The sequence below is a fragment of the Ranitomeya imitator genome, chromosome 2 (assembly GCF_032444005.1).
Source record: "Ranitomeya imitator isolate aRanImi1 chromosome 2, aRanImi1.pri, whole genome shotgun sequence".
NCBI lineage: Eukaryota > Metazoa > Chordata > Amphibia > Anura > Dendrobatidae > Ranitomeya > Ranitomeya imitator.
The window spans coordinates 26,698,742-26,717,036 of record NC_091283.1 but is presented as its reverse complement, the minus strand read 5'-3'; the positions used below and the strand labels follow the sequence as shown (position 1 = coordinate 26,717,036).

The 18,295-nt window shown below is 52.5% G+C and overlaps 1 protein-coding gene across 4 annotated transcripts in view; it reads left to right on the top strand.

Annotated features, from left to right (window-relative positions):
• Nucleotides 1-10,237: 10,237 nt before the first annotated feature.
• The window catches only part of GABBR1 (gamma-aminobutyric acid type B receptor subunit 1), a 146,873-nt gene continuing 138,815 nt past the window's right edge, over nucleotides 10,238-18,295 (top strand). The window contains exons 1-2 of one of the 4 annotated variants that reach the window (XM_069746228.1): nucleotides 10,238-10,629; nucleotides 18,182-18,264. The gene's annotated coding sequence lies outside the window, so the exon portion shown is untranslated. Of the gene's footprint in view, nucleotides 10,656-18,181; nucleotides 18,265-18,295 lie in introns of all 4 variants that reach the window. The other 3 variants (XM_069746230.1, XM_069746231.1, XM_069746229.1) reach the window with 3 other exon arrangements.

Here is an 18,295-nt window from a genome sequence, read left to right as displayed (position 1 = left end):
ATTATACTGACTGAGGTGAAGAAGCCTCGGGTTTAAGGGTTATCCCCTACTACTAACCATGGGCCCACGAGGGGGCTGAAACAGATGTACCCCCGTAATGGACCCCACTGCTGCTCCTTACAGCTACTGATGTCGCCTCTTGGTCTTCGGCCTGTCAGGTGACGACAGCAGCCAATCAGTAGTGACTGTTTGGCTGCAGTGGTCACCTGACGCCCTCTGCTGGTAGCGGAAGTGTATGACACTGACGGCAGTACTGTGAAGTGGCGGCAGTACAATAAGAGTTTTTCATTGTAGATTTTAGCACCACCATTGCACCTTTCTTACAATATTTATAAGTAGCGGACAACCTGTCTAACGCCCAGTCCACATGAAAGAGGCAAAAAAGAATGTCAGGGGTCATCGCATCCCCCCTTCGTGTGATAAGATGGCGGTGCCAAACATGCAGCTGATCCGAGCCGGCCTATCTGCACTACGAAGTAAAGGGACTATGGAGTCCACCGGCAGCAGGCGCGGTGCACCGGACACAACGAGCATGTCACTGGGCTTGTATTGGTACTGTGTAAAGGGATATTCCTAACCCAGTAAGTTAGGACACCCTAGAACCCAAAAACTGGCCTCTCCAGCCCAGATGTGCACATACTTGATCTATACCCCATCCTCTCTCTATGGGACTGTCGGAAGTAGCCAGCACACAAGGACTGTGCAAACTAAGCCCAGGCATTCAGCGCATGACCAGCAGTCCAGCGCACCTTCCTATCTACTTGTTTAACGTCTATCTCTGTCCTTCATCGGCTCCTGTAAAGCCAGGATTTTCAGAGAAAAGTCAAATAAAAAATAAGTATTTGGGTGGGTACACTGACAGATTCCTGCTTTCCTGGCTCCAGATGTTCAGAAGCAGCAGCATATAGGACATTGTATAGCAGTACAAAGAATTGTAGCTGTGAATTCAGCTCTGGGCTGAGATAAAAAGCTTACTAGAATGCAGTATGGAGGACGTCGTACATCATTACTAATCAGTGTAGCTGTAAATCCAGCACTGGGCTGAGATAAAACTAGAATGCAGCAGTATGGAGGACATTATACATCATTAATGATCAGTGTAGCTATGAATCCAACACTGGACTGAGATAATACGCTTACTAGAATGAACCAGTATGGAGGACGTTATACATCATTACTGACCAGTGTAGCTGTGAATCCAGCACTGGGCTGAGAAAAAAAACTAGAATGTAGCAGTATGGAGAACATTATGCATCATTATGGATGAGTGTAGCTATGAATCCAACACTGGACTGAGATAAAAATCTTTCTAGAATGCAGCAGTATGGAGGACATACTGTACATCATTACTGATCAGTGTAGCTGTGAATCCAACACTAGACTGAGATAAAAAGTTTACTAGAATGAAGCAGCATGGAGGACATTATACATCATTACTGATCAGTGTAGCTGTGAAACCAGCGCACAGGTTTATAAAACAAATTTGCAGTGTCTCACTTTGCTACTCCCCTCTCCGTCAATTTCAATAGGCAGCTGTAATCTGATCTCTCAGTGAGGTGTCCAACTTGTCTGGATTAAGATGGATTTTAGCAGTTTTTCAGTGAATGATGAGTTCAGAGGACAGTTGGGGAAGAGAAGTGGCTGATATGTGGGGAAAGAAGCATTGTTCTGATAAGACTGCTTTCACACGTGTATTTTGCTGTCCAAGTACGGACGGTAATGCTCAGAGCGGCTCTGTGTCTCCGGCCTGCATGTGACAGTCTCATAGGTGCCTCCAGCCCCCGCTAGGGGTAGGTTAGTGTACACATGTGGCACACAGTTGTGCGGACCTTCTATAGAGTTGGATCACTGCCCTCTCCCATAGACATTAATACGCTGTACATACACGCCACAGTGTGCAGGGCATCGTATCAGCGTGGACGGCTTTCTGTAAGGTGCAGCGGGATCTTTGCTCGTTAGCTCTGAGAAGCTGCACGTGGGCAGGTAAGATGGAATATATCACATCTGTACACAGTGACCCACATCCCGGAGGGCACCGGCGGCTCTGCAGGGAAGGTCATTTGTGAAGACGCCAGAGGCGCGAGGCGGCGTGTAGGAGCAGCAGGAGCTGGTAGTGATCAGGCTGGCACAGCGGGCGATGTGGTACCGCACACTGACAGCTCCGTCTCCTGGTATTCAGGATCGGCTCCTTAAAGCGATACAGACGGCGGCTTTTCTTTGTCGGCAGGTCCCATCCGTCACGTGTGAGACGGCGAAATATTACGGCGACGCGTGAGGACTGTTATACTATGCGACCAATAATGTGCCAGTGAGCGGTGGTATCGGGGCGAGGGTCCGTCACCGCTGCTCTCCTGCGTGATCTGGTGGATCTGTGTCTACGTGAGGAATATCATCGTCCTTCGCCATCGCACAGGAGGAAAACCCTCACTCTCTACGATAACTATGGAGAATTGTCCGTAGGGCGACCCTATGACTGCGGATCACCAGCGAGAAGCACAGTGTATATAGCTATATACTCTGCATACACCTTCACATTCTATAGCCAAACCTATACAGCTGCACTACGAGCTGAATCGTATACAGCTATATACTTTATACTTACAGACTTGAGGGTCTTGTCGTACAGTCTGATCAAAATGTGTTTGCCCATCTGCCGTCAACCCCTGTAGATGGGAACACGCGCTCTCGGACTTACCACTCCTGGGCCAAGGCCTACCAAAATAATGGGCAAGTAGAATCCAGATGGAAGGAGAGCAAGTACATGTTCAGATTCCTCGTTTACCCCCCTATTACTCTGATGACCGCTTCATCAGGTTGTCACACATTTGTTCCGATGGACAGTTGTCTCGTCAAGAGTTTCTAGGTGGAATCACCGTCGGCCACCAGAAAGTGCGACCATTGGGTGTGATGTGCAGAGGCGGTGTTGGTCCACAGCCCCACACAACTGTTCTAAGCCACAATATGGTAAGAACCACTGAAGCAAAGAGAACCCATCGTCCATCATTACTGTGACACATGGAGATCTGTCAATCCAGAAAATTGTTAGCACCAGTTGTTGCTAACAATTATTAGCACTTAGATGTCGCTTTTCTCCTTCCCCCTTTTTATAAATTTTCTTTTTTGCCTTTTGTATTTTATGTTTTTATGAATTGCTCTAATTATAAATATTTATTTGATACGTTCCTGTGTCCAATTTCATTCTTTGGGGGTTACTATTTATCCCTGACCTGTCTGGTGGGCTCCTTGGTTTACATGATGCTGTCATGTTAATGACCTGGCCGTTTTTTGCAATTCTGACCACTGTCCCTTTATGAGGTTATAACTCAGGAACGCTTCAACGGATCCTAGCGATTGTGAGATTGTTTTTTCGTGACATATTGGGCTTCATGTTAGTGGTAAATTTACATCAATAATTTTTGCATTTATTTGTGAAAAAAAATCGAAAATTTGGCAAAATTTTTGAAAATTTCGCAATGTTCAAATTTTGAATTTTTATTCTGGTAAACCAGAGAGTTATGTGACACAAAATAGTTAATAAATAACATTTCCCACATGTCTACTTTACATCGGCACAATTTTGGAAGCAAAATTTTTTTTGTTAGGAAGTTAAGGGTTAAAAATTGACCAGCGATTTCTCATGGAAGGAGCGCCATTTGACTTATTGAATGGAAAATTAGCTCCAATCGTTAGCGTATGGAGAGCCCTTGTGTGCCTAAACATTGGGCTCCCGCACTAGTGACTCCATTTTGGAAACTAGACCCCCCAGGGAACTTATTACTGTCTATCACAGTAATCAAAATGTACCTGGAATGAATGAATTAATGAATCTGCCGGAAGAGGCGGCGCCCATGAGGGAAGACGGATGGACACTGGGATTCGGGAGGTACCGGGGGGTGGGATCGGACCGCGGGGGGAGCGGAGGACAGAACAGAGGAAAGAGGAGGGCAGCGGAGGACAGGTCGGAGGAGAGGAAAGACTGACGGTGGCAGCAGATCGCCGCTGTCAGTCGGTGGCAGGGGCAAATCGCGGTCTCCAGCCATGGTCGATGATATTGCAGCATTGGTCATTGCTGGATTGTAATATTTCACCAAGTTTCATTGGTGAAATATTACAATTGCTCTGATTGGCTGTTTCACTTTCAACAGCCAATCAGAGCGATTGTAGCCACAGGGGGGGCAAAGCCCACCCCCCCACCGGGGTGAAGTACAAGTCCTCCTGTATCTGCGGGTCGGGTGACCTTTCAGTGACCCCGGTCACCCGACCTGCAGGAAAGAAATCCCACCATGACGCATATGCTGCGTCACAGGTCGGGAAGGGGTTAATCCCTAATGTTTTCAAACCTCTGAGGCCTCCACAGAACAGCTGTAGTTTTACTGAGATGAAGTTTCACACAGTTGGACGCAATCTACTAATTTTGTGACTTCTGGAGACAATTGGTCACTCAGAATTTTATGGAGGAGTATCAGACTCCAGGGGGCTGAATATAAATGCACCTCACAATTTTCAGAAAACCCTGTATCATTTCCTTTACATGTCACAAATACTTGCTACTTTGTGTTAGCATCACATAAAATACATTTGTGTTTGTGGGTGTAACATGGCAAAATGTGGAAAAGTTCACAGGGTATGCATACTACCCTGCTCCAAAAAAATAAAGGGAACACATAAACACCAGAATATAACTCCAAATAAATCAAACTTCTGTGAAATCAAACTGTCCACTTAGGAAGCGACACTGACTGACAATCAATGTCACATGCTGTTGTGCAAATGGAATAGACAACAGGTGGAAATTATTGGCAATTATCAAGACCCCCTCAATAAAGGAGTGGTTCTGCAGGTGGGGACCACAGACCACATCTCAGTACCAATGCTTTCTGGATGATGTTTTGGTCACTTTTGAATGTTGGTTGTGCTTTCACACTCGTGGTAGCATGAGACGGACTCTACAACCCACACAAGTGGCTCAGGTAGTGCAGCTCATCCAGGATGGCACATCAATGCGAGCTGTGGCAAGATGGCTTGCTGTGTCTATCACCGTAGTGTCCAGAGGCTGGAGGCGCTACCAGGAGACATGCCAGTACACCAGGAGATGTGGAGGAGGCCGTAGGAGGGCAACAACCCAGCAGCAGGACCGCTACCTCAGCCTTTGTGCAAGGAGGAACAGGAGGAGCACTGCCAGAGCCCTGCAAAATGACCTCCAGCAGGCCATAAATGTGCATGTGTCTGCACAAACGGTTAGAAACCGACTCCATGAGGAAGGCTTGAGGGCCCGATGTCCACAGATGGGGGTTGTGCTCACAGCCCAACACCATGCAGGACAATTGGCATTTGCCACAGAGCGCCAGGATTGGCAAATTCACCACTGGCGCCCCTGTGCTCTTCACAGATGAAAGCTGGTTCACACTGATCACATGTGACAGACGTGACAGAGTCTGGAGACGCCGTGGAGAGCGATCTGCTGCCTGCAACATCCTTCACCGTGACCGGTTTAGTAGTGGGTCAGTAATGGTGTGGGGTGGCATTTCTTTGGTGGGCCGCACAGCCCTCCATGTGCTCGCCAGAGATAGCCTGACTGCCGTTAGGTACCGAGATGAGAACCTCAGACCCCTTGTGGGACCATATGCTGGTGCGGTTGGCCCTGGGTTCCTCCTAATGCAGGATAATGCCAGACCTCATGTGGCTGGAGTGTGTCAGCAGTTCCTGCAAGATGAAGGCATTGAAGCTATGTACTGGCCCGCCCATTCCCCAGACCTGAATCCGATTGAGCACATCTGGGACATCATGTCTCGCACCATCCACCAACGTCACGTTGCACCACAGACTGTCCTGGAGTTGGCGAATGCGTTAGTCCAGGTCTGGGAGGAGATCCCTCAGGAGACCATCTGCCGCCTCATCAGGAGCATGCCAAGGCATTGTAGGGAGGTCATACAGGCACGTGGAGGCCACACACACTACTGAGCATCATTTCCTTGTCTTGAGGCATTTCCACTGAAGTTGGATCAGCCTGTAACTTAATTTTCCACTTTGATTTTGAGCCTCATTCCAACTCCAGACCTCCGTGGGATATTAGTTGTGATTTACGTTGATCATTTTTAGGGTTTATTGTTCTGAACACATTCCACTATGTAGTGAATAAAGATTTATAACTGGAATATTTCATTCAGAGATATCTAGGATGTGGGATTTTAGTGTTCCCTTTATTTTTTTGAGCAGTGTATATCCCCCATATCCTCCTCTCTGCATGTATTTTTTATATCCTGTTTTTCCCTCATTTACTAGGGGACCTATTTTGCTCCTGCAGCCACAATCTCCTCTATTCGCAGACCATCTCTGCATCACCGCTTGTCCCTCAGTGTAGCTGCCCGTCCCTCAGTGTGGCTGCCCGTCTCTCAGTGTGGCTGCCCGTCTCTCAGTGTGGCTGCCTGTCTCTCAGTGTGGCTGCTCGTCTCTCAGTGTGGCTGCTCATCTCTCAGTGTGGCTGCCCGTCTCTCAGTGTGGCTGCCCGTCTCTCTCTGTGTGGCTGCCCGTCTCTCTCTGTGTGGCTGCCCGTCTCTCACTGTGGCTGCTCGTCTCTCAGTGTGGCTGTTCGTCTCTCAGTGTGGTTGCCCGTCTCTCTGTGTGGCTGCCTGTCTCTGTGTGGCTGCCCGTCTCTCTCACTGTGGCTGCCCGTCTCTCAGTGTGGCTGCCCGTCTCTCTGGTTGCCCGTCTCTCTGTGTGGTTGCCCGTCTCTCAGTGTGGCTGACCGTCTCTCAGTGTGGCTGACCGTCTCTCTCTGTGTGGCTGCTCGTCTCTCGGTGTGGCTGCCCGTCTCTCTGTGTGGTTGCCCGTCTCTGTGTGTCTTCCCGTCTCTCTGTGTGGCTGCCCGTCTCTCTGTGTGGCTGCCCGTCTCAGTGTGGCTGCCCGTCTCTCAGTGTGGCTGCCCGTCTCTTTGGTTGCCCGTCTCTCTGTGTGGTTGCCCGTCTCTCTGTGTGGCTGCCCGTCTCTCTGTGTGGCTGCCCGTCTCTCTGTGTGGCTGCCCGTCTCTCTGGTTGCCCGTCTCTCTGTGTGGTTGCCCGTCTCACAGTGTGGCTGCCCGTCTCTCAGTGTGGCTGCCCGTCTCTCAGTGTGGCTGCCCGTCTCTCTCTGTGTGGCTGCCCGTCTCTCTCTGTGTGGCTGCCCGTCTCTCTCTGTGTGGCTGCCCGTCTCTCTCTGTGTGGCTGCCCGTCTCTCTCTGTGTGGTTGCCCGTCTCTCTGTGGCTGCCCGTCTCTCTGTGTGGCTGCCCGTCTCTCTGTGTGGCTGCCCGTCTCTCAGTGTGGTTGCCCGTCTCTCTCACTGAGGCTGCCCGTCTCTCAGTGTGGCTGCCCGTCTCTCTGTGTCGCTGCCCGTCTCTCAGTGTGGCTGCCCGTCTCTCAGTGTGGCTGTCCGTCTCTCACTGTGGCTGCCCGTCTCTCGGTGTGGCTGCCCGTCTCTCGGTGTGGCTGCCCGTCTCTCACTGTGGCTGCCCGTCTCTCTCTGTGTGGCTGCCCGTCTCTCACTGTGGCTGCCCGTCTCTCTCTGTGTGGCTGCCCGTCTCTCGGTGTGGCTGCCTGTCTCTCTGTGTGGCTGCCCGTCTCTCACTGTGGCTGCCCGTCTCTCACTGTGGCTGCCCGTCTCTGTGTGGCTGCCCGTCTCTCTGTGTGGCTGCCCGTCTCTCACTGTGGCTGCCCGTCTCTCACTGTGGCTGCCCGTCTCTCTGTGTGGCTGCCCGTCTCTCACTGTGGTTGCCCGTCTCTCTGTGTGGCTGCCCGTCTCTCACTGTGGCTGCCCGTCTCTCTCTGTGTGGCTGCCCGTCTCTCACTGTGGCTGCCCGTCTCTCACTGTGGCTGCCCGTCTCATTGTGGCTGCCCGTCTCTCACTGTGGCTGCCCGTCTCTCACTGTGGCTGCCCGTCTCTCACTGTGGCTGCCCGTCTCTCACTGTGGCTGCCCGTCTCTCTGTGTGGCTGCCCGTCTCTCTGTGTGGCTGCCCATCTCTCTGTGTGGCTGCCCGTCTCTCACTGTGGTTGCCCGTCTCTCTGTGTGGCTGCCCGTCTCTCACTGTGGCTGCCCGTCTCTCACTGTGGCTGCCCGTCTCTCTGTGTGGCTGCCCGTCTCTCAGTGTGGCTGCCTGTCTCTCTGTGTGGCTGCCCGTCTCTCACTGTGGTTGCCCGTCTCTCTGTGTGGCTGCCCGTCTCTCACTGTGGCTGCCCGTCTCTCTCTGTGGCTGCCCGTCTCTCTCTGTGTGGCTGCCCGTCTCTCACTGTGGCTGCCCGTCTCTCTCTGTGTGGCTGCCCGTCTCTCACTGTGGCTGCCCGTCTCTCATTGTGGCTGCCCGTCTCTCACTGTGGCTGCCCGTCTCTCACTGTGGCTGCCCGTCTCTCACTGTGGCTGCCCGTCTCTCTGTGTGGCTGCCCGTCTCTCACTGTGGCTGCCCGTCTCTCTGTGTGGCTGCCCGTCTCTCTGTGTGGCTGCCCGTCTCTCACTGTGGTTGCCCGTCTCTCTGTGTAGCTGCCCGTCTCTCAGTGTAGCTGCCCGTCTCTGTGTGGCTGCCCGTCTCTGTGTGGCTGCCCGTCTCTCTGTGTGGCTGCCCGTCTCTGTGTGGCTGCCCGTCTCTCTGTGTGGCTGCCCGTCTCTCATTGTGGCTGCCCGTCTCTCTGTGTGGCTGCCCGTCTCTCTGTGTGGCTGCCCGTCTCTCTCACTGTGGCTGCCCGTCTCTCAGTGTGGCTGCCCGTCTCTCAGTGTGGCTGCCCGTCTCTCAGTGTGGCTGCCCGTCTCTCTGACTGTGTGGCTGCCTGTCTCTGTGTGGCTGCCCGTCTCTCAGTGTGGCTGCCCGTCTCTCTGTGTGGCTGCCCGTCTCTCTGTGTGGCTGCCCGTCTCTCTGTGTGGCTGCCCCTCTCTCTCACTGTGGCTGCCTGTCTCTGTGTGGCTGCCCGTCTCTCAGTGTGGCTGCCCGTCTCTCAGTGTGGCTGCCCGTCTCTCTGACTGTGTGGCTGCCTGTCTCTGTGTGGCTGCCCGTCTCTCGGTGTGGCTGCCCGTCTCTCACTGTGGCTGCCCGTCTCTCTCGGTGTGGCTGCCCGTCTCTCTCGGTGTGGCTGCCCGTCTCTCGGTGTGACTGCCCGTCTCTCGGTGTGGCTGCCCGTCTCTCGGTGTGGCTGCCCGTCTCTCTGTGTGGCTGCCCGTCTCTCGCTGTGGCTGCCCGTCTCTCTGTGTGGCTGCCCGTCTCTCACTGTGGCTGCCCGTCTCTCACTGTGGCTGCCCGTCTCTCACTGTGGCTGCCCGTCTCTGTGTGGCTGCCCGTCTCTCGCTGTGGCTGCTCGTCTCTCACTGTGGCTGCCCGTCTCTCGGTGTGGCTGCCCGTCTCTCTGTGTGGCTGCCCGTCTCTCAGTGTGGCTGCCCGTCTCTCACTGTGGCTGCCCGTCTCTCTCTGTGTGGCTGCCCGTCTCTCACTGTGGCTGCCCGTCTCTCTGTGTGGCTGCCCGTCTCTCACTGTGGCTGCCCGTCTCTCACTGTGGCTGCCCGTCTCTCACTGTGGCTGCCCGTCTCTCTGTGTGGCTGCCCGTCTCTCACTGTGGCTGCCCGTCTCTCTGTGTGGCTGCCCGTCTCTCTGTGTGGCTGCCCGTCTCTCACTGTGGCTGCCCGTCTCTCACTGTGGCTGCCCGTCTCTCACTGTGGCTGCCCGTCTCTCACTGTGGCTGCCCGTCTCTCACTGTGGCTGCCCGTCTCTCGGTGTGGCTGCCCGTCTCTCACTGTGGCTGCCCGTCTCTCGGTGTGGCTGCCCGTCTCTCACTGTGGCTGCCCGTCTCTCTCTGTGTGGCTGCCCGTCTCTCGGTGTGGCTGCCCGTCTCTCGGTGTGGCTGCCCGTCTCTCTCTGTGTGGCTGCCCGTCTCTCGGTGTGGCTGCCCGTCTCTCTGACTGTGTGGCTGCCCGTCTCTCAGTGTGGCTGCCCGTCTCTCACTGTGGCTGCCCGTCTCTCTCTGTGTGGCTGCCCGTCTCTCACTGTGGCTGCCCGTCTCTCACTGTGGCTGCCCGTCTCTCGGTGTGGCTGCCCGTCTCTCGGTGTGGCTGCCCGTCTCTCACTGTGGCTGCCCGTCTCTCGGTGTGGCTGCCCGTCTCTCGGTGTGGCTGCCCGTCTCTCTCTGTGTGGCTGCCCGTCTCTCGGTGTGGCTGCCCGTCTCTCTGACTGTGTGGCTGCCCGTCTCTCTGACTGTGTGGCTGCCCGTCTCTCTGACTGTGTGGCTGCCCGTCTCTCTGACTGTGTGGCTGCCCGTCTCTCTCTGTGTGGCTGCCCGTCTCTCTCTGTGTGGCTGCCCGTCTCTCGGGAGGAGGCTGATGTAAAGAGACAGGAGGAGGAGGAGGAGGGAGGAGAGAAGGGAGGAGAGAGACAGACAGCTCTAGAGAAAGAGAGGGGGAGGAGGAGCGGGATGAGACAGCCGGGCAGCTAGAGACAGCCTGTCTGCTGAGCCATCGCATGGAGGAGGAGGCCTGACACAGAGCGCAGGAGACAGTCTCCGACAATGAGGCCGAGCACATAGAGGCGGAGACGGCGGCGAGAGACGGCACCGAGCACAACTTCCGGAGCGAGAGACGGCGGCGACCGGGGAGACGGCGGGAGCGTCCACACCCAGAGCAGGTATATACTGTATACAACCAGAGCAGGTATATACTGTATACAACCAGAGCGGGTATATACTGTATACAACCAGAGCAGGTATATACTGTGCACACCCAGAGCGGGTATATACTGTATACAACCAGAGCAGGTATATACTGTATACAACCAGAGCAGGTATATACTGTATACAACCAGAGCAGGTATATACTGTATACACCCAGAGCAGGTATATACTGTATACAACCAGAGCAGGTATATACTGTATACAACCAGTGCAGGTATATACTGTATACAACCAGAGCAGGTATATACTGTATACAACCAGAGCAGGTATATACTGTATACAACCAGAGCAGGTATATACTGTATACAACCAGAGCGGGTATATACTGTATACAACCAGAGCAGGTATATACTGTATACAACCAGAGCAGGTATATACTGTATACACCCAGAGCGGGTATATACTGTATACACCCAGAGCAGGTATATACTGTATACAACCAGAGCAGGTATATACTGTGCACACCCAGAGCAGGTATATACTGTATACAACCAGAGCAGGTATATACTGTATACAACCAGAGCAGGTATATACTGTGTACACCCAGAGCAGGTATATACTGTGCACACCCAGAGCGGGTATATACTGTGCACACCCAGAGCGGGTATATACTGTGCACACCCAGAGCGGGTATATACTGTGCACACCCAGAGCGGGTATATACTGTGCACACCCAGAGCGGGTATATACTGTGCACACCCAGAGCGGGTATATACTGTGCACACCCAGAGCGGGTATATACTGTGCACACCCAGAGCGGGTATATACTGTGCACACCCAGAGCGGGTATATACTGTGCACACCCAGAGCGGGTATATACTGTGCACACCCAGAGCGGGTATATACTGTGCACACCCAGAGCGGGTATATACTGTGCACACCCAGAGCGGGTATATACTGTGCACACCCAGAGCGGGTATATACTGTGCACACCCAGAGCGGGTAACATAGTAACATAGTAACATAGTTAGTAAGGCCGAAAAAAGACATTTGTCCATCCAGTTCAGCCTATATTCCATTATAATAAATACCCAGATCTACGTCCTTCTACAGAACCTAATAATTGTATGATACAATATTGTTCTGCTCCAGGAAGACATCCAGGCCTCTCTTGAACCCCTCGACTGAGTTCGCCATCACCACCTCCTCAGGCAAGCAATTCCAGATTCTCACTGCCCTAACAGTAAAGAATCCTCTTCTATGTTGGTGGAAAAACCTTCTCTCCTCCAGACGCAAAGAATGCCCCCTTGTGCCCGTCACCTTCCTTGGTATAAACAGATCCTCAGCGAGATATTTGTATTGTCCCCTTATATACTTATACATGGTTATTAGATCGCCCCTCAGTCGTCTTTTTTCTAGACTAAATAATCCTAATTTCGCTAATCTATCTGGGTATTGTAGTTCTCCCATCCCCTTTATTAATTTTGTTGCCCTCCTTTGTACTCTCTCTAGTTCCATTATATCCTTCCTGAGCACCGGTGCCCAAAACTGGACACAGTACTCCATGTGCGGTCTAACTAGGGATTTGTACAGAGGCAGTATAATGCTCTCATCATGTGTATCCAGACCTCTTTTAATGCACCCCATGATCCTGCTTGCCTTGGCAGCTGCTGCCTGGCACTGGCTGCTCCAGGTAAGTTTATCATTAACTAGGATCCCCAAGTCCTTCTCCCTGTCAGATTTACCCAGTGGTTTCCCGTTCAGTGTGTAATGGTGATATTGATTCCCTCTTCCCATGTGTATAACCTTACATTTATCATTGTTAAACCTCATCTGCCACCTTTCAGCCCAAGTTTCCAACTTATCCAGATCCATCTGTAGCAGAATGCTATCTTCTCTTGTATTAACTGCTTTACATAGTTTTGTATCATCTGCAAATATCGATATTTTACTGTGTAAACCTTCTACCAGATCATTAATGAATATGTTGAAGAGAACAGGTCCCAATACTGACCCCTGCGGTACCCCACTGGTCACAGCGACCCAGTTAGAGACTATACCATTTATAACCACCCTCTGCTTTCTATCACTAAGCCAGTTACTAACCCATTTACACACATTTTCCCCCAGACCAAGCATTCTCATTTTGTGTACCAACCTCTTGTGCGGCACGGTATCAAACGCTTTGGAAAAATCGGGTATATACTGTGCACACCCAGAGCGGGTATATACTGTATAGAACCAGAGAGGGTATATACTGTGTGCACCCAGAGCGGGTATATACTGTATAGAACCAGAGTGGGTATATACTGTGCACACCCAGAGCGGGTATATACTGTGCACACCCAGAGCGGGTATATACTGTGCACACCCAGAGCGGGTATATACTGTGCACACCCAGAGCGGGTATATACTGTGCACACCCAGAGCGGGTATATACTGTGCACACCCAGAGCGGGTATATACTGTGCACACCCAGAGCGGGTATATACTGTGCACACCCAGAGCGGGTATATACTGTGCACACCCAGAGCGGGTATATACTGTGCACACCCAGAGCGGGTATATACTGTATAGAACCAGAGAGGGTATATACTGTGTGCACCCAGAGCGGGTATATACTGTATAGAACCAGAGTGGGTATATACTGTGCACACCCAGAGCGGGTATATACTGTGCACACCCAGAGCGGGTATATACTGTGCACACCCAGAGCGGGTATATACTGTGCACACCCAGAGCGGGTATATACTGTGCACACCCAGAGCGGGTATATACTGTGCACACCCAGAGCGGGTATATACTGTGCACACCCAGAGCGGGTATATACTGTGCACACCCAGAGCGGGTATATACTGTGCACACCCAGAGCGGGTATATACTGTGCACACCCAGAGCGGGTATATACTGTGCACACCCAGAACGGGTATATACTGTGCACACCCAGAGCGGGTATATACTGTGCACACCCAGAGCGGGTATATACTGTGCACACCCAGAGCGGGTATATACTGTGCACACCCAGAGCGGGTATATACTGTGCACACCCAGAGCGGGTATATACTGTGCACACCCAGAGCGGGTATATAGTGTGCACACCCAGAGCGGGTATATAGTGTGCACACCCAGAGCGGGTATATAGTGTGCACACCCAGAGCGGGTATATAGTGTGCACACCCAGAGCGGGTATATAGTGTGCACACCCAGAGCGGGTATATAGTGTGCACACCCAGAGCGGGTATATAGTGTGCACACCCAGAGCGGGTATATAGTGTGCACACCCAGAGCGGGTATATAGTGTGCACACCCAGAGCGGGTATATAGTGTGCACACCCAGAGCGGGTATATAGTGTGCACACCCAGAGCGGGTATATACTGTGCACACCCAGAGCGGGTATATACTGTATAGAACCAGAGAGGGTATATACTGTGTGCACCCAGAGCGGGTATATACTGTATAGAACCAGAGTGGGTATATACTGTGCACACCCAGAGCGGGTATATACTGTGCACACCCAGAGCGGGTATATACTGTGCACACCCAGAGCGGGTATATACTGTGTGCACCCAGAGCGGGTATATACTGTATAGAACCAGAGTGGGTATATACTGTGCACACCCAGAGCGGGTATATACTGTGCACACCCAGAGCGGGTATATACTGTGCACACCCAGAGCGGGTATATACTGTGCACACCCAGAGCGGGTATATACTGTGCACACCCAGAGCGGGTATATACTGTGCACACCCAGAGCGGGTATATACTGTGCACACCCAGAGCGGGTATATACTGTGCACACCCAGAGCGGGTATATACTGTGCACACCCAGAGCGGGTATATACTGTGCACACCCAGAGCGGGTATATACTGTGCACACCCAGAGCGGGTATATACTGTGCACACCCAGAGCGGGTATATACTGTGCACACCCAGAGCGGGTATATACTGTGCACACCCAGAGCGGGTATATACTGTGCACACCCAGAGCGGGTATATACTGTGCACACCCAGAGCGGGTATATACTGTATAGAACCAGAGAGGGTATATACTGTGTGCACCCAGAGCGGGTATATACTGTATAGAACCAGAGTGGGTATATACTGTGCACACCCAGAGCGGGTATATAGTGTGCACACCCAGAGCAGGTATATACTGTATAGAACCAGAGCGGGTATATACTGTGCACACCCAGAGCGGGTATATACTGTGCACACCCAGAGCGGGTATATACTGTGCACACCCAGAGCGGGTATATACTGTGCACACCCAGAACGGGTATATACTGTGCACACCCAGAGCGGGTATATACTGTGCACACCCAGAGCGGGTATATACTGTGCACACCCAGAGCGGGTATATACTGTGCACACCCAGAGCGGGTATATACTGTGCACACCCAGAGCGGGTATATACTGTGCACACCCAGAGCGGGTATATACTGTGCACACCCAGAGCGGGTATATACTGTGTACAACCAGAGTGGGTATATATGGTTTATGATATATACTGTATACATAGTGGTATATACATGGGTCGTGGAAGCTACTGTAGACATATGCTATATACATCGTGTACACACTCTGACTACACTGTATATAGAATATACTACACCTTCTGTATAGGCTCTATACTATGGCCACACACTACATGTGACGCGGTCCTGCTGTATAGAGGGTATATACCACAACCCCTGCTTACATGCTGTATACAGATCACATAGGTGACCTGTAATACTCCGGTGTATTCTTGCTTCATATACTTTGGTGATTTTACTAACGTTATCTCGGAGCGATATAATTCTTGTCCAGTGGCAGTGTACGGTCTGTGGTGTGGTGGTGTATGGTCTAACGTGGCAGTGAACAGTTTGTAGCTTGGCAGTGTACTGTCTAATGTGGCAGTGTGTGGTGTAGCAGTGTATGGTCTGTAACGTGGCAGTATACGGTTTGTAATGTGGCAGTGTATGGTCCGTGGCATGGCATTGTACCGTCTGTAGCGTGGCGGTGTATGGTCTGTGGTGGTGTATGGTCTGTAGCGTGGCGGTGTATGGTCTGTGGCCGTGTACGGTCTGTAGCGTGGCCGTGTACGGTCTGTGGCATGGCAGTGTATGGTCTGTAAGCATGGCGGTGTACGGTCTGTGGCCGTGTATGGTCCGTGGCATGGCAGTGTACGGTCTGTGGCGTGGCAGTGTACGGTCTGTGGGGGTGTACGGTCTGTGGCATGGCAGTGTACGGTCTGTGGCATGGCAGTGTACGGTCTGTGGCATGGCAGTGTACGGTCTGTAGGGTGGCAGTGTACGATCTGTGGCGTGGCAGTGTACGGTCTGTGGCATGGCAGTGTACGGTCAGTGGCGTGGCAGTGTACAGTCTGTGGCGTGGCAGTGTACGGTCTGTGGCGGTTTATGGTCTGTGGCGGTGTATGGTCTGTAGCGTGGCAGTTACTGTCCGTGGCGGTGTACGGTCTGTGGCGGTGTATGGTCAGTGGCATGGCAGTGTACGGTCTGTGGAGGTGTATGGTCCGTGGCGTGGCAGTGTACGGTCTGTGGCGTGGCAGTGTACGGTCTGTGGCGTGGCAGTGTACGGTCAGTGGCGTGGCAGTGTACAGTCTGTGGCGTGGCAGTGTACGGTCTGTGGCGGTGTATGGTCTGTGGCGGTGTATGGTCTGTAGCGTGGCAGTTACTGTCCGTGGCGGTGTACGGTCTGTGGCGGTGTATGGTCAGTGGCATGGCAGTGTACGGTCTGTGGCGGTGTATGGTCAGTGGCATGGCAGTGTACGGTCTGTGGCAGTGTACGGTCTGTGGCATGGCAATGTACGGTCTGTGGCGTGGCAGTGTATGGTCTGTGGCGTGGCAGTGTACGATCTGTAGCGTGGCAGTGTATGGTCTGTGGCGTGGCAGTGTACGGTCTGTAGTGTGGCAGTGTACATGTATACCTCACTGGGAGTAGAGGCGTGCGCAGGAGTGTAAGAGGAGCGTGCGTGTGTGGCGGAGTCACGGAGGTCTGTTTTTCTTGCACTTTGTTCCCCCTTCCGCTCAGACATGGAGGCGCGATCCTCCGATCCTGTTCCCGGGGGTCTCCGTTATGATTGTAGCTGGCAGCGGTCCGGATGTAGATCGTGTATCCAGCCGTGGTGCAACCGGAGACGTTTGTCCTTGGGCGGATATTTACCGCCATGATAAACACGGGTGGAGATGTGTCCTGCGCCGCCGAGGAGAACCTGAAGCCAGGGTCAGCTCTACTATTGGACAATGACTACTACCCCCAACATTGTTTCATACAACTTTTTCCGTGACATGTCTGAATTTTTGATCTGTGGGGTTTGGGTGCAGGGACCACCGCGCTCGCTGCCTCTGTGCCCCCCGACTGTTCGGTGACTATAGCGATGTGCAGGTGAACCCTTCCACCAGTAGGATCACCGGAGCGGCACTGGTGTGACCCCGCCGTGGCACTGGTGTGACCCCGCCGTGTTCTGCCTCTTCGGTGGTCTTGCAGCCGCCCCCTCGTCGATCACAACGTCCGATGGAGACTGTAGGTGCAGCTATTCCCACAATAGCAATCGTAAAAATATTAACAATCGATTTCCAGAAACGTGCGATGCCCTCCATAAAACCTGCACGGCGGAGGCTTTTCTTATCTGGCCGCCCGTGGATACTCTGTCCTTCTATAATGATAGGTCGCACATGCTCAGTAGATACCGCCTGGGCAGTAAGACGGCGGCGTGCCTCATGGTCGCCCTGTCCTCTCTGGCGCACACGGGCACAGCCGTCCTCCTCTCTGAGAGGTGCCAGCCATTAAACCTCTAATGGTGACGCGTGAATATTTGCCAATATCTGTTACAATGGCCGCTTCCTACCCATCGACACAATGCCAATACATCCGGACCTTCATATGTGCCATCCGAAAAAGAAACTGTCTCTGTGCTCCATCGCAGCCAATCAGAGTTCAGCTATCATTTTTTTAAACAGCTCTGGTAAAATGAAAGCTGTGCTGTGATTGGTTGCTATGGGCAACAAAACTCTAGGGCAGCAGATATAAACCTAAACACAGGCCGAAGCGGATAAAACACATTTATTGATCTATACCACTACAATAATCTAAGTATCGCCATACTATGTCTGTGCACCCCCCCCTTCCCCTGGGGGTGTCTACTCTGACCTGGAGAAGGAGGGGGTTCTGGGAGAGGTAGTTTATAGTGGGCACTCTCCACATCACACTGCACAGAGGCTTTAAGGAAGGTGCTACATTGCGCCTTTGGTCACGCCATGAAACTCTCTGTACACTGCTGCTAGACATCAATATCATGCAAGCGAGCCGAGTCGGGACCAGGGGGACAATTTGTAACTCGCTGGTTGCGTTCGTGATAATTTTCAGGTTGCGATACGGCACCTTTATGTTGCGATAGAGCAGCAGCATACAGCGATATGTCGTCGTGTTGTGGCCAGCGTCGCCGTCTCGCGCCAATCTAGAGGGGCGTCCGGGATTCATGAAAACTGGCGAAGTTACTGAAAATGGATGAAGTAATAAAAACCCCATTTCTCGCTCTTTCTTCCGTTTTTTTTTTCCCCAGTTTCCATGTTGCTCATCATGTGACGTGGACGTCAATCTGAGCATGTGATTGCGGTACGGCGTAAAAGACCGAAAAAGACAAAGGTGAGTGTGACGTCCCTGCCGGAGGATTACA